This window comes from Macaca thibetana, chromosome 7 (assembly GCF_024542745.1).
Source record: "Macaca thibetana thibetana isolate TM-01 chromosome 7, ASM2454274v1, whole genome shotgun sequence".
In the NCBI taxonomy this organism is placed as follows: domain Eukaryota; kingdom Metazoa; phylum Chordata; class Mammalia; order Primates; family Cercopithecidae; genus Macaca; species Macaca thibetana.
In genome coordinates, this window is record NC_065584.1 from 67,134,265 (window position 1) to 67,161,471 (window position 27,207).

The following is a 27,207-nucleotide window of genomic DNA, read 5'->3' on the forward strand; positions in this document are numbered from 1 at the left end:
TATGTGTCTTGGAGTTGCTCTTCTCGAGGAGTATCTTTGTGGCGTTCTCTGTATTTCCTGGATTTGAATGTTGGCCTGCCCTACTAGGTTGGGGAAGTTCTCCTGGATGATATCCTGAAGAGTGTTTTCCAACTTGGTTCCATTTTCCCCCTCACTTTCAGGCACCCCAATCAGACGTAGATTTGGTCTTTTTACATAATCCCATACTTCTTGCAGGCTTTGTTCATTTCTTTTTCTTCTTTTTTCTTTTGGTTTCTCTTCTCGCTTCATTTCATTCATTTGACCCTCAATCGCAGATACTCTTTCTTCCAGTTGATCGAGTTGGTTACTGAAGCTTGTGCATTTGTCACGTATTTCTCGTGTCTTGGTTTTCATCTCTTTCATTTCGTTTATGACCTTCTCTCCATTAATTACTCTAGTCATCAATTCTTCCACTTTTTTTTTTTTCAAGATTTTTAGTTTCTTTGCGCTGGGTACGTAATTCCTCCTTTAGCTCTGAGAAATTTGATGGACTGAAGCCTTCTTCTCTCATCTCGTCAAAGTCATTCTCCGTCCAGCTTTGATCCGTTGCTGGCGATGAGCTGCGCTCCTTTGCCGGGGGAGATGCGCTCTTATTTTTTGAATTTCCAGCTTTTCTGCTCTGCTTTTTCTCCATCTTTGTGGTTTTATCTGCCTCTGGTCTTTGATGATGGTGATGTACTGATGGGGTTTTGGTGTAGGTGTCCTTCCTGTTTGATAGTTTTCCTTCTAACAGTCAGGACCCTCAGCTGTAGGTCTGTTGGAGATTGCTTGAGGTCCACTCCAGACCCTGTTTGCCTGGGTATCAGCAGCAGAGGCTGCAGAAGATAGAATATTTCTGAACAGCGAGTGTACCTGTCTGATTCTTGCTTTGGAAGCTTCCTCTCAGGGGTGTACTCCACCCTGTGAGGTGTGGGGTGTCAGACTGCCCCTAGTGGGGGATGTCTCCCAGTTAGGCTACTCAGGGGTCAGGGACCCACTTGAGCAGGGAGTCTGTCCCTTCTCAGATCTCAACCTCCGTGTTGGGGAGATCCACAGCTCTCTTCAAAGCTGTCAGACAGAGTCGTTTGCGTCTGCAGAGGTTTCGGCTGTGTTTGTTATTGCCCTGTCCCCAGAGGTGGAGTCTACAGAGACAGGCAGGTTTCCTTGAGCTGCTGTGAGCTCCACCCAGTTCGAGCTTCCCAGCAGCTTTGTTTACCTACTTAAGCCTCAGCAATGGCGGGCGCCCCTCCCCCAGCCTCGCTGCTGCCAAGATATTTCTTTTTTCAAATTTAAGGACCATGTTCCTTGGTGATCTCAGGTTGAAGGAATATCGTTGCTTCTGTAGGTCACAGCTAATTGGGGAGAAAAAAAGTATTTTTAGCATCACCTCTGGTTGCCATAAATCCAGAAACAATGTTAGTAATATCTTGGACCAAGGTAATATGCTCTGAAAACAGGCAGAGATGGATTGCTCCATCCTCGTACACTGGGACTGTGCACTGATAGGAGTCATAGTTTTTGCTCTACAAGCTCAAGATTTCTTAGTTTCTTTTATTCTCAGTCAGGGCTTAGGAACTAGCAAATATAAATCAATGTTGCTACAGTAGGGAAATGAAAAATGACAGAATGGGATTTTACTTTTCTACCTTTAGAGAAGTATAACCAAAGCCCAGTTAATTCGTAATCTGATGAACGGCGAGTTTTTGTGAGGAACTTGGAGGTAGAATGTTGTACAATCTGATTTGGGATTAAAACCCAGTTGTTGCTCTTCTCACTATTTCCTCACAGAATAACATGCCCTCTGTCTTAGTTCACAATGCTACATGGACTATCATAGACTTGGTGCATTATAAACAACAGAAATCTATTTCTTACAGTTATGAAGTCTGGAAGTCTGAGATTAGCAGGCCAGTGTGGTCCGGTTCTGGTGAGAGCCTTTCTCTGGGTTGCAGAGGGCCAACTTCTTGATGCATCTTCATGTGACAGGAAGAGAATTAGGGAGCTCATTTTTATAAGGGCACTAATCCTATTCATGACAACTCTACCCTCATTATCTAATCTGCTTCCAAGGGTCCCACTTCCTAATACCATCACATTGAGGGTTAGCATTTCAACATGAATTTTGGTAGGACACATTCAGTTCATAATTCTCTCATAGGCCTAAGACCCAGCCAATATTTAAGTTTTTATTTTATTCCTGGGCATGAGTCTAAGTGCATGCATCCAGGAGACCTTGAGATATAGAAAGCTGATTAACAGCAGGATCCAATTGTCCCTGGTGGCCATAATTACAGGCAATAATTACAGATTTTCTTTATCTGTGCTTTTCAATATGGTAGCCATTGGTGACACGCAGCTTATTGAAAACTTGAAATGTGGCTAGTGTGACAGAGGAAGGAATTTCTGGTTTCATATTATTTTAATCAATACACATTTAATTTTAGATAGCCACATGTTGCTAGTGGCTATTGGATTGGTCTTTGAGCATCCAAGGCAATGTTGTGCTGTCCCACTGTTACTGATAGAAACGACATAGTGCATTCACTCAGTATACTGCAGACAAAGTTTTGTGGTAAGAGCACAGACACAAAGGTTCAAACTGAGTTCAAATACAACTCAATCAAGAAGGAAGGTCGCTCTTCAGGAGTCAGATTCAGATATTCCTATGTCCCCTAGCCAAAACTTTGCTAATGTTAGTCGCTATCTCTAATAATTATTAATTAAGAATATAGAAGGTTTATTACATATAGAATATGTAATATTTATTGTGTATATACATACATGTGTATTTGCATAAAATGTTGATAAAATTGTTTTTGTAGAAAATATTAATTTATTTTCAAGTAAAAGCATCCTTTATCTTAGGAAATGTGCTAATTACATAGATGCAATGTGTATACTTATATATATATGGGGGGGGGAGAAAGAGAGAGAGAGAGGAATTAATTGTGATAGCCTAAATTTGAGTTCTGAGTAGGTTTATGAAAAGTCTACATTTTAAGTGTAAAAAAAGGTACAAAAGTCACCCCGAAATCCTCTAATTTTCTCATTCATGCAGTAAAATTAGGTAGTAATTTGCATATTTTAATGGCTTACAACAGTGCTAAGGTCCTTATTACTATTATCTTAAGCCAATGAATATTATAATCCAATTACACATTTTTCTCCTAGAGGGAATTTTGATCTTGCAGGTACAAATAATTGCAGTGAGGTGACAATTTTTTTTTTTTAAGTCAGAGATAGCTAATAATTCCTAGCATCATGATCTATTGCTTAGGGTCTAATGCATACTTTTCATTATGGCCATATATCTTAATGGCTTCAACAACAAACTTTATTTTTCTCTTACAGTTCTGTTTACCAGATGTTTTGCAGCTGGGCCTAACAGATTCAGCTGATATTGACTGAGTTGCTGGACTTCACTCTAGGCTAAAGTTTAGTTCAAGTCAATTTAATTGCTTTCTGCATCCTGAGATCAATAGCTAGTTGGGCATGCTCTTATCATGGTGGAAGATGAGATTGCAAGAGCTCAAACCGACCTACACAAACACGTCTGTAGCCTCTATTCATACAATAGTCACAAAGAGTAAATCACGTAGGTAAAGATGGCATCGTTTCAGTGAGAAAGTACCCTCATCCAATGGCAGGTGGGGAAGAAGGAAATTTGCTGAATATTAATATATTCTACAACATTTACTGGTTGTCACATCTTCTAAGGGTTGAAGCCACATACTCCTGCCAAACCAAAGGTACCAAGTGTCCAAAACTGCGAAGAATCTGATGTATTGACCCTACTTATAAGAAAGCAACTTAGCCTGCTACAATTTCACAGACACTAGAAGAGTACACCAAACTCCTGGATCAGAGGCAAAAGGCTTTATTACTCACAACATAGCAAGCAGGATTATCTTCGTGTTCTTATATGTTCCGCATCTGCTGCACAAATGGTGAGTTTGTATTGCAACTGCAGAACCTGAAGCTTCAGAAACCCTTATTTTTTAAAAAATTACACTTTAAGTTCTGGGATACATGTGCAGATTGCTCAGGCTTGTTACATATGTATACCTGTGCCTTGGTGGTTTGCTGTACCCATCAACCGTCATCTGCATTAGGTATTTCTCCTAATGCTACCCCTTCCCCAGCCCCCCACCCCCCAAAGGCCCTGGTGTGTAATGTTACCCCCTGCCCCCACATGTCAATGTGTTCTCATTGTTCAACTCTCACTTATGAGCGAGAACATGCAGTGTTTGGTTTTCTGTTCCTATGTTAGTCTGCTGAGAATTATGGTTGCCAGCTTCATCCATGTCCCTGCAAAGGACACGAAATCATCCTTTTTTGTGGCTACATAGTATTCCATGGTGTACATGTGCCACATTTTCTTTATCCATTTCATCATTGATGGGCATTTGGGTTGGTTCCAAGTATTAGCTATTATGAACAGTGCCACAATAAACATATGTGTGCATGTGTCTTTGTAGTAGAATGATTTACAATCCTTTGATTATATACCCAGTAAGGGGATTGCTGGGTCAAATGGTATTTCCAGTTCTAGATCCCTGAGGAATCACCACACTGTCTTTCACAATTGTTGAACTAATTTAACTCCCACCGACAGTGTAAAAGCATTCCTATTTTTCCACATTCTCTCCAGAATCAGTTGCAGAAATCCCCAATTTTTTAAGGCAGCAGGCATCAACGTTTTTGACACCAAGGACCAGATTCATGGAAGACAATTTTTCCACAGACTGGAAGCTGAGAGAGAGGGATATTTTCAGAATAAAATTGTTCCACCTCAGATCGTCAGGCATTAGATTCTCAAAAGGAATATGCAAACTAGGTCCCTCACATATACAGTTCACAATAGGGTTTGCACTCCTGTGAGAATCTAATGCTGCCCTGATCTGACAGAAGCAGAGCTCAGGCAGTAGTTCTAAGTGGCCTGCTGCTCACCTCCTGCTGTGTGGCCTGGTTCCTAACAGGCCACAGATCAATACTGATCCACAGCCTGTGGGTTGGGGATTCCTGTTTTAAGGGAACTACTAGCAAATCTGACTATATTTTGCCTGACAGGGAGACATTATCCTCTCCTAGTCAGGAAACAAATGTATGACCTGTTCCAAAGGCAGGCACTATATTTATCCTCCAAAAGTGTATGCTGTGTGAATATGTTTGAAAAGATATTCCAGAACAAAAATTGATACAAGACATGCACTGGAGATTTTGTGCAATGTCATAAACATTGCCATACCCTTCAAAAATGACATAAGATTTTTCTCTCAATAATGAGGAAATTGAAAGGATTTGCATATGTATGCCTTATACACGTGTCTGTAGAAATATCTGTCAATTTGTTGTCATAGTAATGATATATAACACTGATTGTGAATTACCTAATGCCACTCATGACTCAAAACACTTTTCATTAAGTTAGTACTCATAATAAACCTATGAAATAGATATGTTATTGTCAATAACAAAAGTGAGTCACCAATCAATTCTCAAAAGTAGCACAGCTTAAAAGTGATGGTATTGGGATATGAACTTAAGGTGTCTGGCTCCAGAGTCAGTCATTCGAAACTCTTTTTAATAACAACACTTTTGACACTAAACGTTTGTTACTTTATTTTAGACCAACCGTTTCTCCAACCATCTGAACACCAACTAGGTGCCCTAAAATTCAATTCACTTCTGACACTAACTAGAAGTTAGTCGAGACTCCACAGGTTAAGGGGTCAAACACACAAGATTGCTTCCACTGCCAACATCGATCTCTATTCCTGTGTGCCTCCCATACTTCTAACTAACCAGCTATAAATTGAAAGTTCCCACAACTCCCTCCCAGGAAGCTCTCTGAACCCTGTCTTTTAGGAATTGTATGGAAGTTTCATTACATGGGCATGAATGACGAAGTCAGTGGCTATTGGTGGTTGACTCAACCTTCTGTCCGTCTTCCGTCCCTGGAGATCAGAGGGTGGAAGCAGTTTCAACTGTTTATTCATGTTTTGATCTTTCTGGTGACCAGCCCCCATTCAGAAGCTATCTCAGGACCACTAAGAGTGGCCTCATTTAAAAAAAAAATAAATAAATAAATAAAAGACACCTCTGTCACCCAGGACATTTCAAAGTTTTTAGCTCTGTGTCAGGGACAGAGGACAAAGACCAAATTTGCATTTCTTTTTATCAAAGTCTTTATGCTTTAAAGACAAAGCTACTTATCCTTGCCTTCTCTAGAGTATGTTTCCTTTGAACATTTATACAATCAGCAATGGCTCCCTTAAAACCATGGTTGATTGATATTTATGAAAATTTGCTCTTCAGTCTTGACAGCAAATGACACCCATGTTCAAACAAAGTCTTTCCAAAAGCTCAATTTGTACTTCTAATATTTCCATTGAAACACAAACTATGCTTCTAAGAGGACACTTGTACAGAAGTAAGGAAAAATATAAAACATTCTACCAATAACAACAAACAAGGCAGGTGATATTAGAGTAACTTTTTATAATTCTTCCTCTGCCAAAATGTCAGTAGGAGTGACCATCTTCCCATGACACAACTTCTATAACTTTTATAGAACAACTGCCACACACCATGTTATAGAATTGTTCATTGAATGAAAATTATGTTACTCTGGTATCACTATACTTGACACTGGCACCACTCAACTTTACTATAAGCTTTTTAATCAATGAGAAGTAACTGAGAGCTAATTTTAATTGTTTGCACACAGCAGACATTAAAGAAATTACTTTAAATTAAGAATCGTACCTTATTTCTCACGTACCTTTTCCTCATATCATATTTAGCCTTAGAAAAGAAAGATTTTTATGTTCTATATTTGGTCCTTACAATTGTCAACACAATGGCTAATAATTTTTGACGTTTCTCCATTCTTAAGTATATACAAATTATTTCCACTTTTCTGCTATAAACTCCAAAAACAGATTTATGCACTCAAATGTTTGTAATGGGGCACAAAAATGCATAGTACTATGCTATCAGAGACCTTAAAAAAAGACAAATAGGACTTGAGCAGTATGAGAGAGATATGCACCTTAGAAAGATATGCAAATTAGAGCTGTGGCTCACCTCTCAAGTATATACAAAATAATTTGTGTACCACAGAAAAATAGTGGACCTTCGTTAATCACCTAAAAAAATGTATTGCTTATCTGAAGAGGAGGATGAAATGAAATGTGTGCTGTTTGATCCATGAAGCTCAGTGCCTTTGAGACCACACCTAATCAAGAAAAAATGTTGGGCAATTCATAAAATACAATTATCAATTTTTATGGAATTTGTCTGCAAAATATTGTTTCATTATATCTTACTTATGTTCGTCAGTGTTTTTTTGCTAATTCATCTTACTTAAAGCATCATTCCTAAATTTCTGACTTCTAACTGAAACAATTCCAATAGTATGTTTTTCCTTTAGAAAGACTTCTCAGTGAAATTATCTCCTTTCTCCTTCTACCATGCTCTGTTTTGAGACTAAAACATTATAGCCCCCTTCAAAATATTATATTTAGATTGACTGAATAGTAATCTCATTTTTCCACAACTTTGGTTTATCATATATATGAATAACAGTTGATCAGTTTGGAAGCCAATGGCAGATTTTTCAATTTTGTAATGACACATTTAATATACAACATTCATTTATGTGTATCTGCTACATCTTAAGTAATGTGCTTAGTTATGCTGAAACAAAAAGGTAACATTAACCAATAATGCTCTAAATTAAAAATTTTGAACAACTGGCTTTTTTAAATTAATAAAATTAATAAAGTGGTAAATTGAGTGGAATTGCCTCAATAATCAATACAGAGTTTATTAAAGATAAACAAAGTTATATAATTCCATCAGGAACTTGGAGAGTTTTTATTTGTAGAAGTCAAGGAAAGAAAGTGTTTCATGAAGGAAGAACATTTTTTTTGTTTTAACTATTTTTAGATGCTTTTCTTAAGGAAAGTGTTCATAAGGAGTTATAAACGTGTGAACAATTTAGCAACTAATACACTATTTTAAAATTATTTTTATATGCTCTTATTGGGAAGAAAATCTTTCCTTTATTTACAGTTATCAAATGTTGCATATTTCTAAACAAATGAGGATATTACTGGTTATTTTTTCTGGCCATATGAATAATTTTGGCACTGTGTATTCACATAAGTTGAAGCATCTACTTTTTGCCCATACTATCAGTTAATTTTTGTGAAGACAAATTAAAAACACCAAGAAGCATTAAGAAGTTAAAATCAGCACAGTATTATTGTCCTTACTGTTAGAACTCTTCTGTACATACTATTATGCGCTAACATACCAGTCAGAGAAATAGCCTTGTGCACAGAAACTTCATGTTCTAAGTATTACAGTATAGAATTAATCAGTCAGTGGATCAACCATAAGAAGAAAAAGCTTGCAAGAAGCTGTACAATACTTCCATCCTAAATCTACTTCTCCTTTTAAAGCAATTGAACTTGGCTTCCAGTCACCAAGAAAAGAATTTATTTCTGTATAATAAAAAGATGAAAATACTCTCTATATAATAAAAGATATGTTCACAAAACAGGGTATGCTGCACTGTATTTGAATTTATACCTAATAAACTATCAGGAAGTTTCTTTTAAAATTTGCACTATAATAGAGGAAGTATATAGTGCATCCTAATCATCAAGGTAAATTTAACTTTCACAGTATATCAATAAAGAATTATTTCATTCAGATGAAATGTAGTAAGTATTTAAAATCACTACTGATGTTCACACTAAAAGTTGTATTGTGGCTTACACAATCTTCAGAAGAATGTTTATAAATCAATGTAAAAGTAAAATCAAGAACAAACAGCAAAATACAGAGCATAACAACTAAATATTTTTTCCTGAATGTTTTTATATATCAGTAAATATGTCTGCTCAAAAAATCTGAAGATATATTCACTTAATATATATTTTCTTGATGCATACACTATGAAAAATACCAAAGTTAAATGTTCAGCTGTTTGGTTCTCACAATTGTATACACTTCTGCATCTATCAGTGGAAACAAAGAAATTATGCCAATCCTCCCAGATAGTTCCTTTATGCCCCTTCTTAGTTAATCCCCAACCCCCTCACAGGAGCAACAACTAGTTGATTTCAATCCTTGTAAATTAGTTTTGCCTGTCTTAGAATTCGTGTAAATGGAATCATACAGTATACTCTCCTTTCTGACTCATTTTATGTTGCTCAACATAAACTTTTTGAGATTAAATCTTGTTATTTTGGGTATTAGGAATGCATTTCTTTTTACGTTAGATAAAAGTGATCTTATGAACACGCTGAGATGTGCTCACACATTCTTCTTTTGATGAAGGTAAGTACTTTTTCTAGTTTTAGACTACTTTGAACATGGAGTATAAGTTTTCATGTAGGTATACATTTTATTTCCTCTTGAGTAAATAGGTAGGAGTAGGATTGTTGACTAAAAACGTAGGCCTTAATGTTGAACTTCATTAAAAACTATGAATTCATTTTCTGAAAACTTGTGCCATTTTATCCTTCCATCATCAATATTATATTGGTTTTTGCTCCATAGTCTCATCAATATTTTGTTTAGTTTGTGTTTTTTGTTCATTTTAGATATTCCATTGAATGTAATAGTAGTATCTAAATGTGCTTTTAAATTGGGTTCTTTAGTGGCTAATTTTTGAAGCATATCTTAATAAAGGGACCATTCAAATATTTAATCACTTACTAACTGAATTGTTTGCCAACTAGAGTTATTTATATATTCCAAATGCATATCTTCTTTCACTGATGTACATGGCAAATAATTATTTCTAGCCTGTGTTTCGCTTATTTAACTTGTAAGTTGTGTTATTTGGTGAACTGTGGTTTTTGATTTTTAGAAAGCTCAATTTATATATATTTTTCTTTTACGGTTATTGCTTCCTAAGTCCTGTCAAAAATATTTTTAACTTCAATTTTACAAAGTAATTTTCTTATGTTTTCTTCTAGAAATGTTGAGGCTCTGTCACATTGAAATTTCTGGTCACGTAATAATTAATTTTGTGTATAGAGTGAGGCAGGTAAAAGATGTTTTATTTTTCACATATGTATCTATTTCAACATCATTTGTTGAAGTGGAATCCCTTTACCATTTAATTGACTTTATGTCTTAAAAAATTAATTGAACTAATGTGTATGTTGCTGGAATAACAGTTGTTTGCTTATTTACATTATTTGTATATTATTATGTCAGTAGCACTGTGTTCTAACTAAAATGTTTTGAAATGTAAGGTAGTGTAAATATTTCAACTTTACTTTCCTTTTTCCCAAAATATTTTGCATTATTCTATGTCTTTTGCCTTTCGTATAAATTTTAGTATATTCCTGTCCATTTTTACTTTTTAAAACCACTTGAATTAAGGTTGTGATTGCACTAAATATATAGTTCAGTTTGGTAAAAATTGACATCCTAGCAACATCGTTTTTTAATATCTACTGATTTTAGTATGCCTATTTACTTAATCTTTAACATCTTTCAGTAATGTTTTGTCATTTTCCATCAAGTAATTTTTCATAATTTGGATTAGATATTTTTTCCTAGGTACTACATTTTTGTCTTGGTGATATTGTAAATAGTATAAATTAAAAATATTGTGTTTTTCAGTTGTTAATTGACACTATGTAGAAATTTATTTTCTTTTCCTATTTCAAAACTGTATATCTTTCTACCTTTCTGAACTGGTGTATAAATTCAAGTAATGTTAGGTGGAATCGACAGGATTTTCTGCTTATAAAATCATATTACCTGTGAATAAAAGCAGCTATTCTGCTTTTTAAAAACAATGTCATTATGATATAATTTAATATCATAATGTTCACTCATTTTAGTGCACAAAAGTTTTTAGAATATTTATACAGTTGTGCAACTATCACCATAATACAATTTTAACACAAATATCTTTAAAAATTTATGCTTTTTATGTATTTTTATTACACTATTGCACTAAGATTTATGGTAAAACACTTAATAGAAGTGGTGAGAACAGACACCCTTGATTTGTTCCTGATTATAGGAAAAAAGAGTTTAATCTCTACTATTAAGTATAGTATGGGCTATAGTTTTTATTTTTAATATTTTATAATGTTTTTCATGTATCTATGTTGAGACCTTAAATTTCAATAATCTTAAACCTTATATTTTTAAAATTTTTAAAAATTACTCACCAACTTTAAGAATAAACTCATTTTGCTCATCATTTTTAAGATGGGGCTATAACTTTATCATTGACTATAAAAACACAAAAAACAAAACTGTATGCAATTATAAACTAAACTTTGTATACAAATTTTTATACCAATGCAAACACGGAAATATATTTAAATAATGTATGATGAAAAGGTAATATTACAGATGGGCCAATAATGGAAAACAAGGGTTCCTTGTCTCTCATAGCACCTAGTTTATAAATTTACAAAAATTGTTTTTAATTATTAAAGAGTACAGTATTTTACTTAATTTGGATCCCTAAACTATATGTTTATATCACTATGTCTGATCAGCTCTAGGCATTTTCAATTAATTCCCTGATATCTGAGGTTGGTTAAAAAGTACGTCTTTCTTTCGTCTTAATAATATTGTTATGACTTTTAAGTTATTCATGTTTTATCTGTAATTACAAAATATTGAATATTTGGTTTTTTATTATTTCTTGAAATTATGTCTGTTCACCTTACTTTGTAAGGTTAATGTTTACCTTTTATTTGCTGCCTCCCTTCTCAACTGCAAATGCAGTTATTCCTATTTTTACCTTTATACTGTCAAGTATTTGTTACATCTTTATAAATATCACTAATTTCACAAACATGTAGTGTGCTATGAATGCATTTTTTCTGATATTTTTTCTGATATTTTGTGTTTGCTGAAATTTTAAATTCTCATTAGAAGAACAGAATTAACATATTTATCATCTTCTTAAGGCAGCCTATACTTTCACTGATGATATAAACATCTCTGTATCTCTCTTTATTTCTTGATTCTTGTTTCATGGTACACTAAATACTGTTTCTAGCAGAAGCAATTATTTTTGTAATTCGTACAGATTTCTTATGGATTCTTTTCCCATATTTTGCACCTTCTTCTTCCTCGGTTTACCTTTATATTTTACAAACAACATCTTTGTGATGGTTAATTTAATGTGTCAACTTGACTGGGACACAGAGTGCCAGATATTTGGTTAAACATTATATCTGAATAGTCTAAGGTGTGTGTCTGAAATAAATTAACATTTGAATCAGTAGACTGAGTAGAAAAGATGGCCCTCTCTAATGTGGATTGGCATTATCCAATTCACTGAGCTCTCCTGAACAGAGCTAAAACGCAGAAGAAATGAGAATTCTGTCTTTACCCGAGTTCTTAAGCTGGGACATCAGTCTTCTGTTTTTGGACTGGAACTTACACCATTGGTGTTCCTAGTTCTCAGATCTTCAGAGACAGACTGGAACTACAGCACCAGCTTTCCAGGGTCTTCATCTTGCTGGCATATTGAGGAACTTTTCAGCCTCCATAGATACATGAGCCAATTTGTTACCATAAAATTGTGTGTGTGTGTGTGCATGTGTGTGTATGTCTGTATATGAGACCTATTGGTTATGTTTCTCTAGAAAACTGCAAATAATGATATCCTTGAGAAATTTTCTAATAGTGTGTGGGTGTGTAGGGGGTAAAATTTCTGAGACCTTGCATGTCTGAAAATGTAATTCAGTTTTCCTTACATTTGATTAATAGTTTAGTTGAGTAAAAATCAAAATTAATTTCCTTCAGTCCATTGAATTTATTACATAATTGCATACAAAGTTCCTGAAGATCATTCCTTTTATATTATCCTTTTTTTTTAACCTTCTGATACTTTTGGTATTTATTACCGATGTTCTAAAAAGGTACAATGTGTCAATATGCAGGTATAATTTAATTCATTGGGCTAGGTATTTACTAAGTTTATTATAGTCTGATACTCCCATCTTTCCATTTTAGGAATTGCTTTTACTATGTATGAAAATATCATCACCTCCACATCTGTTCATTTCTACCTAGAAACAGTACAAATCAAAAGTTAGACTTCTTAAATTATATCTTCATGTTTCCTATCTTTGGTTGCATATCTTTCTTCTTGTTCTTCCCTCCTTTTAGAGATATTTCATCAACATCAACAATATATTTTACCAGAATTTTAATTAAAAATATGTTTATAGATTTATTATTTGTTTTTAATCTATTGTTTACTCATTTACAGATCTTATGGTTTCATTACCTACAAGAATATCTTAAGGTTTCTTTATTTTTTAGATTTTCTGGAGATGTTTTAGTTTATTTTAAATTACGTGCTTTATATTCCAAGTGTTCCTCAAATACCTTGTGATTCTGCTCATAATTAAGAATGAGTTAGTAAAGATGGTGCAAATGTGTTTTTGTAAGGCTGGGCAAGAGATCTTCATTTATGTTTCTATATTATTATTTATGAACTTGGGAGAAATAATATTTTCCCATTATGGACATGAATCATTACTTTTTAAATGGTATGTTTTCCTTCCATAAGACGAAACAAATAGTAATAAGGATATAAATAAATAATTTTATGACTATGTTGTCCACTGTCTGCTATTTACCCTTTTATTCAAAAATAGCAATAAATATTAATGCATATCCAGTCTACATACATGGCTATTATTCAAGTTTTTAATTATTCACATATCATCTACTTCTGTGGACTCTGTATCTCTAGATGCTTAATGTCATGAGTGCTGCTGCTGTCAGTATATTTCAATGTTTAAAAATACATTTACATTAAAATGTGATAAAAATGTCTGGAACAAAACCTATCTGGTCTAGTCACTAATTTCTAAAATTTCTAAGTAACAATGGCTTTAAAATTACTGAATATTTTTTGTATACCATACATGTTTGGTGTTTCATATTCATTATCTCACTGTATTTTTGTTGTACTAGAACTGAAGCTAGGAAGTATTATTTTCACTTATTATGTAAAAACTGAATCTTAGACAGATTATAAAACATGTTCCAGATTATCAAGCAGATAAAAACACCAAAGCAAATTTGGAACACAAGATACCAGTTCCTGCAATTTCTGTTCAAAATAGAATGCCATGACACTAGATTAAAACGTATTACATTCAAGTAACAACTTTTAAATTAACTTATAGTTTTTTGATAAAATTGTATATATGTCATGTGAACTGATAAAGATATGTAATTCTTAATTTATATGCAATAAAATGTATTTTTAAAATGATAGAAAAAATATAAAGCACATTTAATAATTTTTAATCTCATTGAAGGTATACTTTGACATGTAATTATATTGATCATGAAATCTTTTGACAGGCTTTCTGTCATTTATCCATTTTCAAACACATACCAATGAACAACATAAATATAAAGCAATCAAAATATTTTATTTAAAAACAGGAAAACTATACAGATACCAAACCTGGACTAAATACATGTTTCTATTACTGAGAAAAAAAATAATGTGGGATTAAAGTAGTCATAAAAAGAATAGGAATGTATTCACAAACTTATATAGAAAAGCCATCAGTTTTTGTTCATTAAAATAATAGTAATAAGTTTTGAAAAAGCATCATTAAAAGTTTTTTTACTCTATCTTGTGCTAAAAACATTCACATTCATAATATCTTCTTGTCCATGGAATTGTAAAGATGTGTATGGAAAAATAAAGCAATGGATCAGTTTAGGAACTGGATGAAGAACACAGTCCTATTGGCATCTTTGATTGCATAACTCCTAGAAGATTGCTTTAGAGAAGAAACTTTTCTGTCAGTGATATGTCATGCAGAAAAAGGAAGCTCCCACTGTAAAATGCTCATCCTTTCCTGCATTCATTATATCCTGAGATTGTTGAAATTTTCAGGGCTTAATTTTCCTATTTCCACTCAAACCATGCTCTTTTTGGTCATGCAGCCACATTAGCAGGCCCAGCTTCACACTCCTCATGCTGGCAGGGAGGTTGAAAATATTGTTGCTAAGCAACTGGATGCGGCACATTGGAACTCAGTTTTTTTCTGATGAAAGTGACAGGAGAAAGATAGCGACATCAATAGCTTTCTGATTTTTTTTAACTTAACAGCTGCAGTGAAAAGAGAAGATGATAGGGACAAAGAAATAAAAAAATCAGAGAGAAGGTCTGGATATAAAGAAAAGAACTGTGAAAGGAATCCTAAGAGAAGATTTGATTCACATAAATTGACGGAAAAATATTAGAAACTACTCCAAAACATTAATGAGAATTGTGTATGTAGAAACTTTATTTTTTATATGAATTGTATGCTCTACCAAGGAAGAAAACTACAAATGAAATACAAAGTCTTGATCTTGAAATTGAATGAATTAGTAAACTGAAACTCCTCTAACCTTTTCAGATCCCATCCTTTTTCTCTTACATTACCCTTCCAGATATAATTTCTGTCTCAGAATCAGAAAACATATCTGCAGTGAACATTTTTGGCCTTTAAAATTTACCAGTTAGTACTAAATGAGACCCTAAAGGAATAATAAAAAGGTAATAGGGATAGATAGCTTTGAATTTCTCCAAAGAATTGAAAATCTGCACTCTAACTCAGCGTAATGAAGAGGCCATCTAAGTAATAGTGCCTCAGAAAGAAAGAAAAGAAAAGGCTTTGAATGATTTTGAATGAAATTGCACATGTACTGAACTGCAGAAAATGCAGACATGATAGTGATAATAGATAGATGACTTTCTTTCATTTCAACTTGAATGGTTGTAATTGTAAGCCAAAGTTACAAAATATTGGTGTAAATATCACTAACAGAGATGTAGTAAGAAAATAAAGAGCTACAAATGTATTCATTTACAATGTCTCAGATAGATATTTTTGATTCCGGGTTTAAAACTACGTGTCATTTAACGTAATCTTCAGTTCACTCTGTAAAATGGCAAGAGCATTTAATTTTTAGGGTTTGAGGTTAGATTAAATAACTAATTAAACATCTACCACATCCCATGTTTTTCTCCCCACCAAGAAATATAGTATATTCACTGTGTATAATACACACAGTAAAATACTGGCTATGAAACATGCCCAGTTTTATTACTTTTGAACCTCAGTATTGTTATACACCCTAAAACTGATGGTTGAGCTAAGCAACTAAGAGGTACTATTGATTGATAATTTCAAGCTATAATTTTTCAATGAAAAAGGTTTTTCCTCTTTCTTCTTCTGAGAAAAAATAGAGAAGAAAGGAGGCTGAGCTAAAATGTTCATTTATGAGATACTATATTTGCATTTAAATGTCTGGACTGTACAGGTGGTTTGGGGACTTTATTTATTTTGTCTAGTTTAGCTTTATCCTGAAATGGTTATTGGTCTATGTCTATGATAAGTTAAAAGAAAATTAGAATCCTAAGAAAGAAAATAGCAAGCCACTGAATCCATTCTGATTATCTTTGTGGCTTATGTTAGCATTGATTGTTTCTTGCCAGGGTATTGCATGTTCCTGGGACTCCGCTCCAACCACTAAATAAATGGTGGACGGAATTATGATAATCTGATTCTGGAAGCCAGATACTTTGATTGGTGTCTTGTCATACTATTATAAACAAACAATTTGCCAAACTGTTCTAGTTACAGATTAGAAATATATAATGATCAGAAAGAGAATAGAAATGGGGCTAGTACAGGTGGATAAAATAAAACTAGCAGAGTGTGAATCTTTTAACATTATTTCTGAAATTATTTATAATTATGCAATTCAGTATGCTAATAATTCAGAAATAAGGTTTTAAAAATATTTACTGTAACTACAAAAAGAAATCTTAGGCATAGACTCTGTTTTCAGCAAGCTATTATTTTCTGCTTTCTACGTCTGTTTTGTTTCAACTTGTTTCACTTTATGTGGGTAGCTTGTTAATTCTCCCTCCTGCCCCCAAATCAAGAGCAATGTTTTTTTCATTCATTGATTAACAGACATTTTGTTTGCTAAATAAAATCACCATTGTTTTTAAACTCCTTTAATTCTCTTATTCCCTTTAGAAATAGTTATTATCATTACTGTCAGTTGATAGATAAGTAACTGAGAAAGTAACTCCTCCAAAGTCTCAGTAAAAGGAAAAAAGCCACTTCAAGCATCTGTCTGCCCACATTCTGCCCAAACATGTTTTTCGCTATGCTAAATATCAAGTTAAGGAGGTGCCATAACTTGCATTTTGTGAATATCACACAATGCTTTTTGAATTCTCAATGATGTTTATGTTTGACTTCTATTCATTTTGACTTAATAAAATATTCAAGGGATTGGGTTAGAATTTTACCAACACCAATGTCGGATATTTATGTTCTTTTGAGTAACTTTGCTCTATTCTATTCATTAAGGTTAATGTAAGGTCACTTAGTGATAAGGTAGCAAGTGAGAGTGCCTGGCTCTGTACTTGGAACATAGTATGCACTCTATTTATTCCTGTTTGCCTAAGATACAGTGAATAAAGGGTTTCTTTGCATAAGTTGGTCAAATCTTTGGGATGATGAAGAGGAATGTGAATTAGAATGAGTCCCTAATTTTGAGTAACTCCCCAGTTTGCAAAGGTCAATAAAGTTTAAAAAAAAAGTAAAAGAGAGTGATATCAAGTTATAGCTATTAAATATATGGAAAACTGAGAATAGAGATCTGGGAGGATGGTAGAAAATGATGAAGGGAGGTCTATACAGAAGAAGCCAAAAGTGAATTGAAGTTTTACAGCTGAGTATTTACTACCGAAATTCCTTTCATAAATGCTTGCTTGCCTTTCTTCCCTCCCTGATTTCTTACTTCTCTTCCTTCTTCGCTTCGTCTTTCTTTCCATCCACTTATCCTTTGGGTTTCTGGTATATCACATTATGTCAGAGGTGACCCCAATATGTTACAAACTACGTGATCCCCTCTCCTAAGTACAGCTGGTACCTGTGCCTTTCATCTAGCCAATAGAATAGAGGTGAATAAAGGTTGAAAATTTCATTAAGGTTTCATATCAGTTGATTTTAAGATAAAAAAAAAGAAAAAAAAAAAAAGAGGGAGAATTGTCCTGGTTGGGCCTGTCTTAATCGAGGGAAAAATCCTTGTAAAGGACTCCTACCTGAGGGCAGAGGCTTTCTCAGCTGCTATGTTTGAAGAAGCAAGCAACCATTCTACAGACAACATGAGGGAGCTTGGAAGGGTAGCTTTTCCCAGGTGAACCTTAATGAGAATACACCTTGCCTGAAATGCTGGTTACAGCCCAATGAGGATCGAGTTAAGCTGTGCCAGGATTTGTGACCCACAGATTTGTGAGACAATAAACTGGTATTTTAAGCTGCTAAATTTGGGATACTCTGTTACATAGTTATAGAAATTACTTTTAAACAAACTATAGTCTTATCTCTGCAACATACTTCATCTCTCAAACCAATCATTCTTGAACTTTCTCACTTTCCTCCTCCCTCTCTCTCCTCCTCCTCACTCCCCTTCTTTCCCTTATATACACACAAGCAAACAAGAAAAAACACAGATGTCTTAAGTCACATAGGAAATCACATAAATAAACACTTACTTTAAAATAATTAAATGCTATTTATTTTTATTCCTAAGCTTCAAATTTATATTAAATCGAACTCACATTTTAGCACTATTTATTTACCTTCGTTTTATACACGGGGAAGAGTTAAAGTACAAAAATCACAATTCTCCTAAATCTTAATAATTAAATCATTTTTTAACCTAGCATACACCCCACACAAAGAAAATGTACTTCATCATAATCAGACATGTAATTACTTACCAAATTAAAAATACAAGTTTTGTTTATTCTAATAAAAATAGTCACCAATAAAGGACCACTTGTACCTTTAGGAAAGGCTGAAAGAAGTTTCACAATATCAGTATTTGTTATTGTTTCAGGTCCTTTTTTAAAGTCGCATGGTCTCCTTTTCACTCAAGGAATCCTGGGACTGTGAACTGACTCAAGTGTGAGACTGCACTGGGGCTGTGAGTATTCTGTGTGATTCAGTCAGATTTCTGTTCCCTAGGCCTAGAGTTTTTCTGCTTAAACAAATCAGTTTGGACTTTGATAGACCGCCCAACTGTTTCAGTTCTAGGAACTCTATTATCAACTAGCCAAAACCAACCACCTCTGAAAGTAAGATTATTCTAAATGCTGCTTTGCTTTGTGAAAGTAAAAGACCAAACAAATGAGAAAAACAAAGGCTGTTTACTCAGAACTTGCTATAGCAAGAGAGCCACCAGTTGTGATTTTCATTTTGGCAGAGATGCAAATACCGACAGAAGAGTGGAAAAGCTTTATAGTTGCAGAAAGGGAAGACTTCAGATATGCCCTGATTGGAGGTTATTGGTGTGAGGATGCTGTAGGGCTAAGTAGAAGTCTGGTATCCTATGGGATTGGTTACAGGCACATAATTGGTTTTCTCTGGTTGGTCCTAAGTTAGAAGCACGAACAAAAATTAGGGAAGCTGTCAGTTATTAATCAATTCTTGAACATTTTCGGGTTCATTGCTACAGAATGTATTGTTTAGTTTCCTGGATTATTATTAGCGATAATGGGCTGGCTTCCTGCGAGTCTGATTTATAGCAGGTTGGCTTCTTGGCCTGCCTATTAAAGATAAGGGATTGGTTTCCTGGGCATGTTGCTACAGGTTTTAGATCAGAGTTCTGTTTTTGTATACGATCTGGCCATAATCCATTTGTATGTTCAGTCTCTTAGCATCATTGTCTATTATGTTATCTAAGCTCATCTTTTCCTTGATGATTAATTGTTGCCACTTGGTCTCTGATACTCCAGAATTCCAGCATCCCCATTTAATTTGGGAATCTCAGTATAATAGCAGATGCCACTGTAATTGTAAGCCTACAAAAAAAGTCACCACAGAGCTGTTCTACATTGCTAGAGATCCCTGCATAAATTTCTCACAGCCTTGGTGAAATGAATGCTCTCCGGACCTTCCCAAGGTACATAGTGAGGGGATATGTTTAGGTCTTCCATGATAAATCCATTTTAGCCTTCCAATCTCCCTATTTCTTTGGATGACTTCTTGAACACCTTTTGACATTTTAATTTCAATTGTTGCAGTCAATCTTGAGTGGAGAATTCCATCAACCAGACAAGTAAACTGCTAGAGCCATTACCAGCATGGCCACTCTATCCAGAATCTATGCTTATGATCCATACCAATAAATGCATTCTGATTCAAATTATATTCTTTATACTCTGGTCACACATCCCCTGGTTTCTGTCACTATAAATTGGCAAAATTATGCAACTCTCTTGTTGTATAGCACATCTTCCCAAAGGGCCCATTTTGTACCTCACTCCTCAGGACCTGATGGGAATTGAGTCAATGTACAGACTTATAAGTAGGTCTAGGAGCAGGAAAATGTGGTGAAGATAGATTCTGAGGAGAAGTAACAATTTCCTGTAAGGTAACTACCATTAATGAGACCGTTACGGGTTCTTCAGACAAGCTGAGAGTATCTTCCATATGGAAGGGATGCAAGAGTTGCTTCTGCCAACAAAAGAAGTTCAGTGGGACGAAAGTTCAAAGTCTAAGCTCTATTGAATCAGTGCATAAGACTACATTCCAATGTTCAAGATTTCATTCTTCCCTAAGACATGCTTTAATTGCAACCAAAGATATGCTGCATGTTTGGGAATATAATTTGCATTATTATTCAGCCACCTGCAAGATTAGATTTTAGATTTTGTTTCCAGAAATCTCACCCTTGTGGCTACAGAAAATAAGTGTTTCTTTTAGAGCAGCCACAGAGGCTTTTAGGTCCCTTATGTGGACTCTGAAGTGAGAACTTAGCATTTTCTTTCCACATGCTCTCTGGTGCATTCATGATGAGACATGCTATAACCCCATATTTGCAAGCATATCCTATAGCAACACATGCTTTGTTGCAAAAAAAAATTAACTTCTGTAGACATTTGCATTATCTACAGTGGGTAATTCAAATAACTGTCCTGCCACTGCATGTCATGGACTACCATTATCACCTTTATCACTGGAAAGAAACATTAATGCTTTTAAATCTAAACAGATCACTTCCAGAAAATGCAAAATAAATTCAGAGAACGTGTTGTTAAGACTCAGTTCTGTCAGCATCACTCTCAATATCAAATTGTGTATAACTTAGAGTCCAACAAGAGAAGCAAAACCATTATTATATGTTGGGTGAGAAATATATTTGCAGGGTTTTAACATCATGCAATTGTGGTATCTGATTAAACAAACTCATCAAGGCTGTTGGTTTTGTGTGTAAAGCTGAAAAGGACAGGAAGTAGAAAGAACAGGAAGATTGTGAAGAAGAGAGAAGCAAAGACCAGGTTAATCCCATAAACATGTGGGATCTACGGCATGAGCAGGATTGAATCCACGATGAGAGACTAGAAATTTCTGTCAGTTCTTACCATTTCTGACTTTGTTGGGTGTCCTGAAATAGAAGTTGGCATTTGTCTTTACAGCTGTAAACACACATCTAGTCAAAGAGTCAAATAAGCTGAAAGAGGTGAAACAATTGGCGCAAAGTTTCAAAACCTACACTATCCAATATGCTAATCACTAGTCACATGTGGCTATTGGGGATTTAAAATATAGCCAGTCTAAATTAAGACACATTGTAAGTATAAAATACGCACTGGATTTCAAAACCTTGGGACAAATAAGTAAGAAAAAAGAATGTAAAATATTTCATTAGTAATTTTTAATATTGAGTGTATGTTAAACTGATAGATATTATTGGTTGAATAAAGTGTATAATTAAAATTAATTTCATCTTTCTATTTTAGTGTTTTTAAATGTTTATGTGAGAAAAAATTGAATTATGTATTTGACTTCTGTTTTATTTCTACTGAACAGCATAATTCTAGACTTTAAAGGAGAAATTTCTATTATCTATAAAACGAGTTCTAGTGAATTTCTTGTGACTGAATCACCATACCCAAGTTCTAACAGTTTCTAGTGGTACTTCTTCAAGAAATTTCCTTTAAAAAAACTTATTTAATATTGAGTAGAAATTAATATTTATATATTTTCACAAATTCCATATGGCATTTTTTTTGCTTATTTCATTTTAACATTGACCAATTATACAAATATGTCACTGAGTTTTTTATAGAGCACTTTTTTTTTTTTTTTTTTTTTTGAGATGGAGTCTCGCTCTGTCGCCCAGGCTGGAGTGCAGTGGCGCGATCTTGGCTCACTGCAAGCTCCGCCTGCCGGGTTCACGCCATTCTCCTGCCTCAGCCTCCTGAGTAGCTGGGACTACAGGGGCCCGCCACCGTGCCCGGCTAATTTTTTGTAATTTTTAATAGAGACGGGGTTTCACCGTGGTCTCGATCTCCTGACCTTGTGATCCGCCCGCCTCGGCCTCCCAAAGTGCTGGGATTACAGGAGTGAGCCACCGCACCCGGCCAGAGCACTTATTAATGCAGATAATGTTTATTATTTTATTTGTTAGAATGTCCTAGAAATTGCTATCTTTAAAATTTTATTATTACCTCGCTTCAAGATCCCCAAGGTATGATGTTATATCTAGAGTTTCAATATGAAGCTATTAAGGTATAAATTTCATTCCTTGTCATTCAAATATATATTTTAATTTGACTCAAAATTTATGACTTTCAAATTTGATCAGATGGCTGAAGTCATTTCTTATCCTCCACTGAATTTAATAAGCAATTGAACAAATTTCTCTTTCTTTCTCAGGCAGATTGGTTTATAACCCAATACCAAAGCTCTTCAGATTTAAATTTTGCCAAGAAAATAGTCCTAGGAAAAAAAGGAATAATGTAAAAGTATCATATATATGTAGTGAAAATATTGAGTGTTTTAAAATTATTCCAGTACTGGATAGAGATGAAAATATAAACAAATAATCTTGACCAGTAATAAGGTATTCTTATTCTGGAAAACAAAATGATTGCTGAGTTTTACTTTTGCATTTTTTTTTTTTTTTTTGCTTTTCTAATTACTTTTACATATTTTCAAAAACTAATTCACTTTAAAAACAGCATTACAAAAGGAGATAGGCATAATAATCAACAACAAACAATAATATTTACATATGGCAGGCATTCTTCAAACCACTGTGTATGTATAACTCATTTAATCCCCATACCAATTTTAGATGTTATTGTTATCTTTATTTTACAGATGAAAGAATTAATGAGCAAGAAAGAAAAAATAATTTGCTAAAGTTTCCCTAACTGTAAGTGGTGGAGCTAGATTTGAGCTGGGCAATTTAGCCTCATTGACCATGTTCTTAACTCCAATAATTGAATAGAGAATGCTAAGTGACTTACTACAAACCTTATGACTTTAGGTATGACCAGGACAATTCAGGTTATCTGATTTCTAGTTTATTATTCATTCTATTACTCAGAAAATCTACAGTGAGACCGTATAAAAGGAATAACAAAGAGACAGGAAGGAGGAAACAAGGAAGAAACAAAATCATAAAGAATCTGAAGAGTACAATGTCATTACTATGCAAGTGCTTTAAATTTTAAATTTTTAAACTGTACTACTTCTTAAATTCTTCATATGAATTCTCTCCCACACCTTTAAACTGACTGAAACTTGATAAGTCTCTGCTTGCACTGCAGTAGTCTCACATTCCCTAAAACTGTGCTTTTTTTTTTTTAAATCTAGTAATTATACTATGAACCAATCTAATCAAACCTAAACTAAATAAAACAATCCTATTATACGGTTAGGTTGAATTTTACATTTTATACAATATGTTGAGAAGATGTGCTTTGACATTACATTTGCAACTTCATATCTATGTGATGCTGTAGAATGGGCCCATAAAGACAGCAGAGTGGTGACTGGAAATTACATTTCTAAAACATTAGCTGGAAATATGTCAGAGCTATCCAAACTTTTCTACATATTTAAATTGATCACAATCAAAACCACAGTAATTATGTGTATGTATGAATTTGTGTTTGTGTATATGGACATTAACAGGCTCCTTACAAAATGTATTTGGCAATGAAATGGACCAAGAGCTCAGATAACCCCAGATTATCTTGATAAAGATGAACAATGTTAGTAGATTTAAATTACGTGATAATTAAGAATTTCTATATGAATAAAGCAATACATATAGGGTTGTTTGGGCTAAAGGTTGTGCAAGTAGACCAATGAAACAGATTAGAGTCCAGAAATAGAACCATGTGCATATAATAATGTCACTTTTGGGAAAGGCAATCCTGCAATGAAGCAATGGTCTTTTTAATAAATATGTTGGGTCAATTAACTATTCATATAGGAAATAAATAAGTGTTAGATCTTACTTCATTTTATAAACAAAAATTAATTTTGGGTAGATTTTAGGCACACATTTAAAAATAGTAGCAAATTTCTAAGAGAATATCTTAAATACCTCAGGAAAAGCAAAGATTTCTAAACTGGACATAAAATCAGTAACCATAGAGCAAAAAAAAATGATGAATTATTCAGGATTAAATTGCCCATAAACTATATATATGAAATATAGTTTCTCAAGACTAGTCAAGAATATATAATATATCATAAATTGCATTTTTTAGAAGTTATTGCCACTATATTTTTAAAAGTAGCAAAAGTCTTGTAAAGGTAATTCACAAAAGATAATACCCAAAGCCATTATGCATTATCCCAATGCCTTTTTCATAAACACATGAAAAATTAACTCATCAGGAAAGTGTAAAGCCATTAATTGATATTATCATGCATCCAATAGAAATACTAAGAACAACAACAGTACTGACAATTGTTGATGAAGATGTGGAAAAATTAGCATTCTCATATGTTGCTGGTGGCAATATAAACTGATACAACTTTGGAAAACTCTTTGAAAATATATACTATATCTGAAAATGTGTATATTCTAGTACACAACAATTCTATATCAAGATACATATTCAGCAGAAATGTGTACAGGCATATGTCACTTAATAACAGGAATATATTCTGAGAAATCCATCGTTAGGTGATTTTGTCATTGTGTGGACATCATAGGGTGTACTTACACAAACCTAGACGCATAGCCTACTACACACTTAGTATGAATACTGTAAGCAATTGTAACACAATAATATTTGTGAATCTAAACATACTAAATATAGAAAAGGTATAGTCAAAATGGCATTACAATCTTTTGGGACCACTTTTGTATATGCTATCCATAGTTGATCAAAATTTCCTTATGCAATGCGTGGCTGTATTTATATTTGGGCATGAAAAGATATATATACGAATGTTTATATCAGTAATATTTGTGAAAGCCTCCAAACCAGGAAAAACAAACTACTATTACATTTCACATTTGAGAAGGATCTCACAAATAAGATGAGCAAAATAAGCCCGTTGCAAAAGAATATATACTGATGATTTCATTTGTATACATTTCAAAAGAAAGCAATAAATCCAGCAACGGAAATCATAATACTGGTTATCTTTTAGGGATAATGATGAACATGAGGAAGTTGTCTGGGGTGCTGATAATGTTCCATTGTTTTGTCTGCGAGTGTGTGTGTTTTAAAAAGTATGCCAGGGCCAGGCCCGATGGCTCATACCTGTAATCCCAGCACTTTGGGAGGCTGAGATGGGAGAATCACTTGAGACCAAGAGCATGCACTCAGAGGAGATCACACTCAGACGAGCGCACACTCAGAGGAGCTCATACTCAGGGGAGCGCACACTCAGGGGAGCGCACACTCAGACGAGAGCACACTCAGAGGAGCTCACACTCAGAGGAGCTCACACTCAGACGAGAGCACACTCAGAGGAGCTCACACTCAGAGGGGCTCACACTCAGATGAACGCACACTCAGAAGAGCTCACACTCAGATGAGCGCACATTCAGAGGAGCGTGCACTCAGGGGAGTGCACACTCAGGGGAGCGTGCACTCAGGGGAGTGCACACTCAGGGGACCGCACACTCAGGGGAGCACACATACGGGGGAGTGCACACTCAGGGGAGCGCACACTCAGATGAGCGTGCACTCAGGGGAGCACGCACACAGATGAGCACACAGAGGAGATCACACTAAGACGAGCGCACACTCAGAGGAGCTCACACTCAGGGGAGCGTACACTCAGGGGAGCACACACTTAGGGGAAGGCGCATTCAGGGGAGAGCACACTCAGGGGAGAGCGCACTCAGGGGAGCGCGCACTCAGACAAGCGTGCACTCAGGGGAGCTGACACTCAGACGAACACGCACTCAGAGGAGAGCGCACTCAGGGGAGCGCACACTCAGAGGAGCTTGCACTCAGGGGAGCATGCACTCAGGGGAGCGCACACTCAGGGGAGCACGCACTCAGGGGAAGGCACACTCAGGGGAGCGCACACTCAGGCGAGCGTGCACTCAGACGAGCATGCACTCAGGGGAGCTCACACTGAGACGAACACGCACTCAGAGGAGAGCGCACTCAGGGGAGCGCACATTCAGACGAGCTTGCACTCAGGGGAGTGCACACTCAGGGGAGCGCACACTCAGATGAGCGCACTCTCAGGGAAGCACACACTCAGATGAACGCACACTCAGAAGAGCTCACACTCAGATGAACGTGCACTCAGGGGAGCGCACACTCAGGGGAGCGCACACTCAGGGGAGCACACTCTCAGACGAGCACACAGACGAGCGCACACTCAGAGGAGCTCACACAGACGGGTCACTCGGAGGAGCTCACACTCAGACGAACACACTCTCAGAGGAGCGCGCACTCAGGGGAGTGCACACTCAGGGGAGTGCACACTAAGGGGATCGCACACTCAGAGAAGGCGCACTCAGGGGAGCAAGCACTCAGATAAGCGTGCACTCAGGGGAGTTCACACTCAGACGAACACGCACTCAGAGGAGAGCGCACTCAGGGGAGCGCACTCTCAGAGGAGCGCCTCACTCAGGGGAGCTCACACAGATGAGTACACACTCAGAGGAGTTCACACTCAGAGGAGCACACACTCAGAGGAGCTCACACTCAGATGAACACACACTCAGAGGAGCGTGCACTCAGGGGAGTTCGCGCTCAGGGGAGCGCACACCCACAGGAGCTCACACTCAGACGAACACACACTCAGAGGAGCTCACACTCAGGAGTGCACACTCATAGGAGCTCACATTCAGAAGAGCACACATTCAGAGGAG